The sequence below is a fragment of the Ochotona princeps genome, chromosome 29 (assembly GCF_030435755.1).
Source record: "Ochotona princeps isolate mOchPri1 chromosome 29, mOchPri1.hap1, whole genome shotgun sequence".
In the NCBI taxonomy this organism is placed as follows: Eukaryota; Metazoa; Chordata; class Mammalia; order Lagomorpha; family Ochotonidae; genus Ochotona; species Ochotona princeps.
In genome coordinates this window covers 3,726,845-3,739,229 of record NC_080860.1, presented here as the reverse complement: position 1 = coordinate 3,739,229, position 12,385 = coordinate 3,726,845, and the positions used below count along the sequence as shown (strand labels likewise).

General features: G+C 51.1%; 1 protein-coding gene and 1 non-coding gene across 12 annotated transcripts in view; one reads left to right on the top strand and one right to left on the bottom strand.

Annotated features, from left to right (window-relative positions):
• Positions 1–12,385, bottom strand: part of CLIP1 (CAP-Gly domain containing linker protein 1) — an 81,248-nt gene that overhangs the window by 66,087 nt on the left and 2,776 nt on the right. Inside the window, exon 1 of one of the 11 annotated variants that reach the window (XM_058656949.1) lies at positions 293–343. The exons of the other annotated variants lie outside the window; for them this stretch is intronic. The gene's annotated coding sequence lies outside the window, so the exon portion shown is untranslated. Of the gene's footprint in view, positions 1–292; positions 344–12,385 lie in introns of those variants that run through there. 11 annotated transcript variants of the gene reach the window in all.
• Positions 9,277–9,383, top strand: LOC131478320 (U6 spliceosomal RNA). Its single transcript, XR_009244410.1, has one exon. It is a non-coding gene; the product is annotated as a U6 spliceosomal RNA (small nuclear RNA).

Below are 12,385 nucleotides of genomic sequence, written 5' to 3'. Positions count from 1 at the left end.
ATGAGATCAGCTCGACAAGCCAGCCTCTGCTGGCACTCTCAGCTGGTCCTGGACGGCCCCCAGCTAATCACAGCTGCACATGCCGCACACTAAGCTTTCCTAGTCCACTTCGCCCCAACAGCAAAGAGAAAACATCCCTTGGGTTACTAAACCCTTCGTTTCTGTGGGAAGGTAGAAAAGCAGAAGGATCTGCAGTGACTTCAACCTGCCAGGAGAGGGAGCTCCTGTGCGCGGCAGGCAGAGCCCGGGGTTCAGCCAGCCCAGCTGGAGCAGCACAGGCCAAGGGACTTACCTGGGGACCACAGCCCCTTCTCTTCTAAAACAACCTGCAGCGTGTGTGAGCTCAACACAGGAGAGCCGGGGAAGCAAGTTCTGAGAGCAATCCAAAGAGAATGCTGGAGCTGACTTCCAAGTCCAGCTTCAGAAGAGAAACATTCAAAGCCCGTGCTCTCCGACTGCATTGGCTGGGCAGCGTGGTCCTGTGAAGTCATGGTTATATAAGTGCCTGCTGCCGCTGTGTCACCGGCTGTCCCCACCCCCAGCAAGGCAGCCACGCGGCGAAACCTGAGCCGCACCGAAAGCCCTTACACAACACCCAAATGACTGCACTTTCCTTTTTTGATTGTATCCACTATTTCTGCAAACCTTAAGTATTTCTACCTCCCCCTAGACCATCAACATTGAAGCCGTGCCCTAAGCGCTCTGCCAGTGGACGGCCCAGAGCCGGGCCTGGGCTCCCAGCAGGGCGCAGCACGCCCTGTCCACGCTCCCTGCAGGAAATGCCTCCAACAGCTGTCTTTCCTGACCAGTCCTCCTGCTCCATGTCTTCTGCACTGTGGTCCCTGAGGGATGAACCCACCTGCTGCGTCCCTCCCTCCCGGACAGCGCTGACACGCAGTTTGTTTTCTCAACCAAAGGACCCTGGCACACGGAGAAGTTCCCAGAAAAACAAGAACCCAGACCAGTGCAGCACCCATAAGTGCGTCTTACCCTCCAGCTCAGCGCTGTGGAGGGACCCCAGCCCTGGGGGCTGCTCAGCAAGCAGGCCAGGGAAGTGCTGGACAAACTGCGCAGTCACCGCTCTGATGGGCCCACATCGCAAGTAATCACACTCCAACACAAACAAACTGATGGACAAACATGTAACTTTAAATTTCCTGAGAACTGCATTTTAGAAAACTTTAAAATACAGGTAAAATTAGTTTTAATAATAATTCAATTAAATGTACCCGAAATATTATTTCCAGATGCAATCCACAAAATTAGCCATTCTACAAGCACTGAGTGGTTTCCACTGTCGGCACATCTCAACCCTGTCTGTCCAATACGTGGCACACACCTGTGGCGTGGGTGTTAGACGGCCGAGCCCGCAGCTCCTTAGACCAGACACCCCAATCCCATCGGCCACACAGCTGCCATCTTCCAAACTCCACGACGAAGCACCCGTGGCGGGCAGGGTGGAGAAGCTCGACATCGGACTCTGAATAATGTAAATGTTCTTTGGAGTAAAGAAGGAAAAACAAGCCCTTCCAGAAGGCCCAACTAGAACATACCAGAGCTGCTCACTGACTCAGGAAGCCCTGCCCGCAGTGAAAGGCCCTGCCCAGCAGACCTGGTAGCCCAAACACGACCCAACCACGCCCCAAAGAGAGGGGAGGGCGGGGGGGGGGGGCTTAACGTGTGGAATGTGCGTCAGGATGAGGACGGGCCCCAGGGCGCAGCAGCCAAGAGTGCAGGAGGAAAGGGGGCAATTGAAGACAAAGACCAAGGGAGCACTGCTGGACCGCAGACCTGCTGAGATTTCCCGCCCTCCTGCCCACAGGAAGCCAACACAGTAGCCTAGTGGCTAAAGCCCTCACCTTGTAGGCACCGAGATCAAATATGGGTGCCAGTTCTAATTCTGGCAGCCCCGCTTCCCATCCAGCTCACTGCCTGTGGCCTGGGAAAGCAGTGGAAGACGGGCCAAAGTTCTGGGACCCTGCACCCATGAAGGAGGCCCACAGGAGGCTTCAGGCTCTTGGCTTTAGATCGGCTCAGTTCTGGCTGTTGTGGCCGCTTGTGGAGTGAATCATTGGACGAAAGATCTTCCTCTCTGTACATCTGGATTCCCAATAATTAATGGAATAAATATTGAAAAAAAAAAAAGAATATGGGCCCGGCGGCGTGGCCTAGCGGCTAAAGTCCTCGCCTTGAACACACCGGGACCCCATATGGGCGCCGGTTCTAATCCCGGCAGCTCCACTTCCCACCCAGCTCCCTGCTTGTGGCCTGGGAAAGCAGGAGAGGATGGCCCAAAGCTTTGGGACCCTGCACCCGCGTGGGAGACCCGGAAGAGGTTCCAGGTTCCCGGCTTCGGATCGGCGCGCACCGGCCCGTTGTGGCTCACTTGGGGAGTGAATCATCGGCCGGAAGATCTTCCTCTCTGTCTCTCCTCCTCTGTGTATATCTGGCTGTAATAAAATGAATAAATCTGTTAAAAAAAAAAAAAAAGAATATGCAGTGGGAGACGGCTTGGGGACCAGTGGGTCCAACCACAGGACACACTGCTGGTCAGGCGTTCATTCCTTACTAATTTGATCATTTCCATCCAAACTGATAAACTACCTTTGCTTTAGAAATAACCTAATAGTCATAATTTAAGATGCGGAGACCCAGGGAAGAAAAACCCTGCCCTCTCACTCCTCACTCCTCAGAGAAGCAATGTGGAGAACACGGGCACATTTACACAACGCAGTCAAGTGACGTGACAACAAAGTGTGCCCTGACAACCACCCTCGACCCTGGATGGAGAATCTTCTCCGAGGCACAGCACCTGGAAGGCTCACGCGCGTCAGTCAAAGCCACCGAGTGACATGGAGCCGCCTGAGGTCATCGTTGGCACTGGGCCTCAGCAGCCTCACCCTCAAACACAAGGCAAGTGTGAGTGACGTCACCCCAACAACAAGAGTCGCTGCGCGGTAGCTGAACCGAGCGAGGACGACGGGGCCACCGGCTTCAGCAGCGATCCACAGGGCTAACTGAGGAGAGCTGTCGGGCAGGCCCAGAGGGACGCCCCACGGCCCCCTCAGTCCTTTATCTCTGGCAGGACATTTCAGGAATGAAGAACAACAAATTTAGACAGGGGAAAGGTCACACAGCTCTGTCAGGAACAAACATACCCAAAGGAAGGAAAAACATTTCCCAAGTGGGAAGAGAGAAGTCTAGAGGGCCAGCCGCCCAAAGGGGGAGAGCCACAAGGGAGAGCCACAGGGCCCCAGCCACGGGAAAGCCACAGGGGAGAGCAGGGCCCCAGCCACGTCCGCAGGGCCACGGGGGAGAGCAGGGCCCCAGCCACGTCCGCAGGGCCACGGGGGAGAGCAGGGCCCCAGCCACGTCCGCAGGGCCACGGGGGAGAGCAGGGCCCCAGCCATGTCCGCAGGGCCAGAGCCCTGGATGCGCACGGCGGCATTCTAGAAGGAGAATCACAGAACACTGAGTGCAGAGTCTCAGGTTTCTACATACACAGTGTTAAGCGCCCAGGACGTTAACTAGACAAAAGCAAACACCAACGCTGGGTCTGGGCAGGAAAAGCAGCAAATGCAGCATTGCCAACCCCACGTGGGTGTATTCGAGTCCTAGCTCCACTTCAACTCCCTGCTTGTGGCCTGGGAAAGCAGTCGAGGACAGCCCAAAGCCTTGGGACCCGGTACCCACATGGGAGACCTGGAAGAGTTCCTGGTTCCTGGCTTCAGAATGGCTCAGCTCTGACCCTTGTGGCCATTTGGGGACTGAATCAGCAAATGGAGGATAATTCTCTCTGTCTCTCTGACTTTCCAATAAAAATAAATAAATAAAATCTTGGGAAAAAAAAAAAACCGGGGGCCCTGAGCAGTAGCTTAGTGGCTTGCAACTGCTGAGATCCCATCTGGACGCCAATTCATGTCCAGGGTGCTCCACTTCCCATCCAGCTCCCTGCTTGTGGCCTGGGAAAGCAGTGGAGGACGGCCCAAAGCCTTGGGATCTTGCACCCACGTGGGAGACCCAGAAGAATCTCCTGGCTCCTGGCTTTGGATTGGCTCAGCTCTGGTTGTTGCAGCCACTTGGGAAGTGAACCAGTGAACGGAGGATCTTTCTCTCTCTCTCTCCTTCTCTCTGTAAATCTGCCTTTCCAAATAAAATAAAATAAATCTTAAAAAATATCTTGAAAAAAATTAAACTCAAACTCAAAATCTATACAAGGCAAAAAGTAGAATTAAGAAAATCATTTCTCATTATTTATTGTTTCAGATAAAATAAAAAGCATCTTGGTTGAACTTTAAAAACGGCCACCAAAAACCACTTGGCTAAAAAAAAAAAAAAACAGCTCCTTACAAGGGAAGCCTGAGAGCTGCCTGATGCTCTCCCACAGCTCATGCTGGCTATTTTTATACCATTATTCTTTTTTTTTTTTTAAAGATTTATTTTTATTACAAAGTCAGATATACAGAGAGGAGGAGAGGAAGATCCTCCCTCCGATGATTCACTCCCCAAGTGAGCCACAACAGGTCGGTGCACGCCGATCCGATGCCGGGAACCAGAAACCTCCTCCAGGTCTCCCACGCGGGTGCAGGGTCCCAAGGCTTTGGGCCGTCCTCGACTGCTTTCCCAGGCCACAAGCAGGGAGCTGGATGGGAAGTGGAGCTGCCGGGATTAGAACCGGCGCCCATATGGGATCCCGGCGCGTCCAAGGCGAGGACTTTAGCCGCTAGGCCACGCCACCAGGCCCTATACCATTATTCTTATAAACTTAGTTTAATCACAAGCTAAAGGCAGAGCTGATAATTTATATGTTGTAATGCTAAATTTATACATTCCAGAAACGTTACACAGCCATACAGAACAATCAAAGGAAAGGAAAAAGAACTGCAGAAGAGGCAGGAGAGCTAAAGGGTGAGAAACACCACCTTTGCCCTCGCGTGGCATGTCCATCTCTCCATTCCATCCCTCCTGTCCCAAGCACGTCACCTCCTTTACGGCACTGGCCACGCCCACTGAAGACCACCCTGGCATGAGTGAGAGCACACACAGCTAACTTCAAGGCCTCCCCGTGCAGCAGGCTCTCTGCTGGGTCACCAGAGATCACAGAACCCTTCACGGGGTGGATCCCCTGTGCAGCAGGCTCTCTGCTGGGTCACCAGAGATCACAGAGCCCTTCATAGGGTGGATTCCCCGTGCAGCAGGCTCTCTGCTGGGTCACCAGAGATCACAGAGCCCTTCATAGGGTGGATTCCCCATGCAGCAGGCTCTCTGCTGGGTCACCGGAGATCACAGAGCCCTTCACGGGGTGGATTCCACCCCCTTGTTTTCTATTCCACTGTCAAGCTCATTCACATGCGCCAGTACTGATGCCATGGATCTCCACCTCCTCTGAAGCCCCCCCATCACCGTGCCATGAAGCCCCCTGCTGTCAGCAACCCTGGCTTCATACAGAGGTGCTCACTGGATGCTGCGATGTAGTACGTCAAGCCACTGCCTGAGATGCCCAAATCTCCCTCCTTTAAACAACAAAAAGAGAAGTGTTACAAGGGAGTTTGAATGGCAATTCCTAAATGACAGAGCAATTTATAAAGCAGCCTATCAACCTCACACGCTGGCTCCAGAATGCCACACAGTCAGAGCCGCCAGCACACGGGAAGCTTTATAACACGCTTCCATCAAAGTCAGAAGCAGAAAAGGCCCTTTGAAAATTACTGTGCTTGGAAATATGTTTTTAAAAGCAGAAAGTATCTGACAGGACACAGAGGAAACTGGACCCAGAGTTTGAAAGTCTAGAGCGATTTGACAAAGCAGGGAAGGAGGGCTCGCCAGCAGCCCGGGCAGAGAGCTGACGCATGAGACAGCATACCATGATGCAACTGCCTGCAATGAGGAACCCGTACAGCTCAGGCTGAGGGAAGGCGTTCTGTGTGTTCTTTTTTTTTTTTTTTGTAAAGATTTTATTATCATTGGAAAGCCGGATATACAGAGAGGAGGAGAGACAGAGAGGAAGATCTTCCATCCGATGATTCACTCCTTAAGTGAGCCGCAATGGCTGGTGCGCACCGATCCGATGCCGGGAACCAGGAAGCTCCTCCGGGTCTTCCACGTGGGTGCAGGGTCCCAAAGCTTTGAGCCGTCCTCTCCTGCTCTCCCAGGCCACAAGCAGGGAGCTGGATGGGAAGTGGAGCTGCCGGGATTAGAACCGGCGCCCATATGGGATCCCGGCGCGTTCAAGGAGAGGACTTTAGCCACTAGGCCACGCCGCCGGGCCCGTTCTGTGTGTTCTTACCACTTAGACACAAAGATGGGCAGCCACCCAGTCACCCATCTCCACTTCTGTGACTTGGGACTGAAATGGCTGGGCCTGATCAGCGCCTCCTAGAAGAACTTGGCAAGTCGGCAGCAGTTATGCTAATGTGTGAAAAGGACCAAGGTGCTTAATGTAGCATCACAGAATTACAGAACCAGAAGAGACCTCAGCAGCTCAGTTCAGCCTCCTCACTTTACCACCAAGGAAACCGATCCTAAAGGGCTCCTGACCCCACGACGCGCATGGGCACACGAGCCTCGGCTGTGCTGCCGGACAGCATAGACAACGCCATTTCACGAGCCGAAGCTGCTTTCCCTCCACAGTCTCAAGTGAGAGCGAGTGAGCGAGCCAGGAGAGCGAGCAGACGGCTGCCTGCCCTTCAACAGGCAGGCGCGGCCCAGGCTAGCAGCCAGAACACACCAACTGTTTGTTCGGAACAAGAAAAGGGCACAAAGAAAGCTCACAGAAAGACCAACTTCCTGGTTTTTTCCCTCCTTACAAAAGCTTTCTTGTTGTTCCTTAGCGAATAAGCAAATGTAAGGGTTGCTGTAGGCCCTCAGATCCAGTGGGAAAAAACAGTCACCCTCTGCGACAGGGCACCTGACCACCCGGTGCAGGGCAGTCCTCAGCTACTGCCCACCCCGCAGGCCGTTTCCACGCGGCTTGCCCCAGCTGCAGATGGGTGGGAACGAGGCTGGCTGCATTCCGATTTGGAAAGGCAGCTTCAGTGTTCACCTGGGCAGGTAACCGGCTCCAAAGACAGTGAGTTCTACTGGTCCTGACAAATGCCCCACCTTTCGCTCAACACACACATACCCACACCCCAACCCACCACGCGCCTGTTGAAACTGGGCCCACACACGTCCCCGTTGGGGGAGCACGAGATGCCTTCCCATGCTGAATATTTAACTCCTCAGAAATTACAAGTTCTTCACTGACAACTGTTCATTAAAAACGTGCCCTTCAATAATGAAGATGCTTGTACTCAAACCAACTTTCCAAGACGCGACAAGCAGAGCTTCAACCTCCTACATGGGTTAGGGTATTTTTCTCCGTTCCAATTTAAACAGCAGAATAAAAAATGCAAGGTTGAAGCCTAACTTCCTTTAGCGTAAGCTGAGGAAGAGATTACTGGGAAATGGGGAAAAAAAGAGTTCCAACATTTACTGCTTTCAGCATACATTACTCCATTTAATCTTCACAATTGCCGAACGAAGCAGCCATCACTCCCAAATTCCAGATAAGCAAGCGACTCGAAGTGCAGCCACTCGTGACGGGCTGGGATCTGCTGACCAGCGAAGCACGAGGCTCTTGTTTCATTTTATCCCCCATCTCCCTTTTTTTTTAATTTTTTTTATTTTTTTCTAAAGCAGAGCAGATATTTTCCATCCAACGGTTCACTCTGCAAATGACCTGCCGGGCCAAAGCCAGCAGCCTGGCACTGCTCACAGATCTCCACGCGGTGGCAAGAACTCGTGGATCTGAGCCACCACCTGCTGCCTCCCAGGGTACGCATCAGCAAGCAGCTGGAGAAGCCAGAGTGGGGACTTGAACCCAGGCACTTTGATCAGCATCCTACAGAGGTACCAGAACAGCCGCAGCTGCTCTCAACCTGCCCTCCCGCAACAGCCCTGGTTCTTCAAGACAGGATGGCACCTGCTTTTCTCAACTTCCTATCCCCAGCGTCTAGGCTGGTGTCTCCCTATTGTAGGTACTCAGCAAGTTCTGACAAACAGAATTAAACAACAGTTCCCAAATCCCAAGTGAGCAGCAGCTATTCGGCATGTGATGCAGCTTCCTGCTAACGCTCACCCCAGGAGCAGCAGACAGAAGATGATGGGTCCAATACTTGGGCACCTGCCAGCCACGTGTGAAACTCGGACTGAATTCCAGCAGCCTGGCCCAGCCCCAGCGGTAACAGGCCCTGGGGGAATGAACCACTAGGTGGAAGATCTCGCTCAATCTCTGCCTTTCAACTAAAATGAAAATCAAAAACGGACAGGTGCTGGGGCTCAGTGAGCTACGCCGCCATGCTGGAATCCCTGGGATCCAGTCCCAGCTGCTGTCTCCTCTCAGCTTCCTGCTAATCCTGGGAGGTGACCCATGTGGCACACCTAGACTGGGTTCCGGGCTCATAGCTATGCCTAGCTCAGCCCCGGCTGATACAGGTGGTCAGTGTATAAACCAGCAAAGGGAAGATCTCAAAGTACTCAGTAGACATTTGCTAGATAGCATTTTTGGGGCTTTTCTCCCATCCCATGAGATGTTTCTTACTGGCCAGACCCATAGGAGAATGTGAGAAGCTTTATTAAACAAAATTAACCACACATGAAATACATGCAAGAGGAACAGTACTCGGCACAGTGGGTTAAGACTCCACTTGCAATGTCTACCTCCTGTCTGGGCGCCAGTTCAAGTCCCAGTTGATCCACTTTTGATCCAGTTCCCTGTTAATGTGCTGAGGAAGCAGTGGAAAATGGTACTGGTTATCAGACTTCTGCGCTCCACAAGGCAGACCAAGAAGCTGTTGGCTCCTGGTTTCAGCCACCTGGGAGGTGAACCAACAGACGGAATCCCTCCCTCTCTCCCCATCCTCTATCTTTCAATCTGACTTTCAAATAAAATTTTAAACAGTAAAGTCAAAAGTGGAGAGGGTTAAAAAAAAAATAAGACGCATTATAAAATTCCTTTACAAAGGAAAAAACAAGCCCACGCGATCTCATAGACACTTCACTGGAAAGCTTTTCCTAAAACCTCATCATGGGCAGCGTTTAGGGATTTCGGTGCCTGAGTGGGAGTCCCAGCCCTCCAGGATCCAGGCTTCCCACTAACTTGCAGCTTAGCAGAAAACAAAGGCCGGCTCGGGTTGTTGGGTGCCACCCAAGTGGAGACTGAGCTGACGGCCTGTCTCCCCAGCCCAGCATGACCCAGCTGCCCCTGCCCCCATCCTTCAATTGAAAACAAATTCTGTGCTCGCTTCGGCAGCACATATACTAAAATTGGAACGATACAGAGAAGATTAGCATGGCCCCTGCGCAAGGATGATACGCAAATTCGTGAAGCGTTCCATATTTTTAAAAAAAAAAAAAAAAAAAGAAAACAAATTCTAACTTGATTCTACCCTACATTCTCAATGTAACAACCTGAATAAGCTACATGCACTTCACAACAGAATAATATGGTTTCATCTGATAGCCACACACCTTTGTGTAATCGTCCACATTTATGTATACAAGAATTTTCATGGTAAAAATTTTCTCTCATTTAGGCTATAAAATAATTACCCTGTTCATAAAGTCTATTTATTCTGCAGTCCAAAAAGGAAATGTATGAACAGGTTCCTTTCTGCCTTAACGTATCAGAGCGTAACACCTCCACGAAGAAACCATCACGTGGGGGTGAACCCAACAACAGGAGGAGGAGGCCAAACACTTCATTACAAGATTTTCAGGGGGTCTCGCACCGTGGCATAGCACAGTAAGCCTCAACCTGTGGTGCCAGCATCCCATATGGGCACCAGTTCAAGTCCCATTAACTCACTTCCATTTAAGGCAGGACCCAAGTCATTATACCTCTACATCCACATGGGAGACCAAGAAGATGATCCTGGCTCCTTCTTCTCTCTCTTTCTCTCTGTAAACCTTTTAAGTAAAAATAAATCTTAAAAAAAAATAAATAAACTTTTCCGAAAAAAAATTATTCACAGAGTCAGGGTTGTTGAAGTCACCACATGTGACACTGGCAGCTCATATGGGTGCTGGTTCAAGACCTGGCTACTCCACTTCTGGTCCATCATCCCTTGAACGTGCCTGGAAAAGCGCAGAATTGGCGTAAGTATGGGGGCCCCCCCGGCAGCACGGGAGACCCAGGAGGAGCGCCTGGCTCCTGGCTTTGGTTTTGCCCAGACATTTGGAGAGTGAGAAAGTGATTGGAATTTCTCTCTCTCTCTGGAGCCCTGCCTTTGACATAAATAAATAAATCTTTAAAAAAAAATTCCCTTTAAAAACTACTGCTTCAGGAAAACATGCCTAATGTTGTTTGTCTTTCCTAAACACAAAGAGGAAAAGCCTGCCATACACTGCAGTGCACTGAGCAGGTGGAGGAAGAAGGTGTCAGGTCAACGGGGCGGCCTCATCAGGGCGGCCCGCCCAGGACGTGTGCATCCTGAACACCGAGCCGTCAGGCCCTTGAGAGGATACTGTAAATCAAGAACTCGGCCATCTAAGTGTAAAAAATGGGCAAGAATTATTCTGGGAACTGATCCAAACTATACTGAGATGTAAGTAAGCAAAGCAGAACATGAAAACCAAATGACTTAAGTCAGTCGCACATGAGGACTTGGACTTGTGTAAAACACCAGGGTAGCGAAATGGCTGCCTGAGCAGAGGGAGAGGCGGCCTGCTCCCTAGGGACGGAGAGGGTCCTCAACGAGGGGAGGAGGCCTGTTCACTAGGCACGGAGAGGGGCCTCAACAGGAACTCTGGAACACAACTCTTCCCCATGACACGCAGAGAACACTTTTAAGAGGTTGCTGCCGGACGGCAATAAATCCACAATGAGAAGACAGCCACACCCACCGACTGAGTGCAGTGCCTGTGGAATCTCTCCTCCTGAAGGTGCCAGATGGAGACCAAAGGGAAAAAACTCGTTTACTAACTGTGGCCAAGATTCCTTGGTACTTGGTGCCAGGCCCAGGACATTAACCCAGATGGCCTAGCCAGATTCCAGGCTGGTTACGAGCAGTTTGCCAATCTCTGGAGGTGGGGGAACAGGCTCCCCATGGTTTCCCTGATTGAAACCTGAAGAGGTCATTCTCCCTGGACATTCTTTCCCGCTGCCATCAGCTAACACACTCTTCCCAAGCAGCCACAGTGCTTTAAAGCTATCCTGCAGAGTTCTCTAAGACATTCCATCCAGGGCAATGCCGGCAATGCTCTCCAATCAAGATGGGAAAGACTTCACATCAATGTTTGTAATGCAACATCAATGTGGAACCATGCAACCTTCAGACTGGGATGGGCGTCTGGTGCAGATAGCAGCATCCCAGCCTCGTGTGCTTGGGTTCAAGTCTGACTTCTTTCTAGCTTCTGGCTTCCTGCTAATGCGTTGCTGGGTCCCTGTCACCTGCATGGGAGATGCAGGCTGTGTTCCAAGCTCCTGGCTTCAGCCCAGCCCTGGCTGTTGTAGCCATTCAGGAAGTGAATTAATGAATGGAAGATCTTCCTCTCTGCCTTTCAAATAAAATGAAAAAAAAAAAAAAAGTTTTATTTTTAAGATTTATTTATTTTTATTGGAAACGCAGATTTACAGAGAAACAGAAAGATCTTCCATTTGCTGATTCACTCCCCAAGCAGCCACAATGGCCAGAGCTGAGCAGATCTGAAGCCAGGAGCCAGGAGCTTCTTCTAGGTCTCCCACGCAGGTGAAGGGTCCTAAGGCTATGGTCCGTCCTTGAATGCTTTCCCAAGCCACAAGCAGGGAGCTGAATGGGAAGTGAAACTGACAGGAAGCAAACCGGTACTTACATGGGATCCCAAAACTTGGTGGTAGAGGATTACCCAGTTGAACCAATGCACCAACAATTTTTATTGGTTTTAAATGTAAAAAAAGAGGGCTTTGCTGTCAGGAGCACAATTCTAGAAAAAAAATATATATGTACATATATATATGTATATACACACACACACACATATCAAGCCAAGGCCTTGGGTCAAGCAAAGACCCCAGAGACATGTATAGACAGGAAGGAACACACTCCGTAGCGCGAGTGAACCCCGAGTACTGGGCACACTGTAGGGAGCCATCTACCCAGAGGCCACGGCCAAGGTAGGCTGCGCTTGCCCTGGAGTAACACAGACCAGGGTTCAGTTCCAACTCTGCCCACTACCTTGCAGCCTCTTAGGTCATCAGTGAAGTCTCTGACGCCTCAGTTCCCCCATCATTCACTTACCTTCATCAAAGCCATTGGTAACCTGACACCAAATGATCTCTCTGCCAGTGTTTTTCAACACAGTACCCAAAATCTATTTAAAGGCCACCGCCTGGTGCACCACGCACTACCTGCCTCGTCCCAGGCTT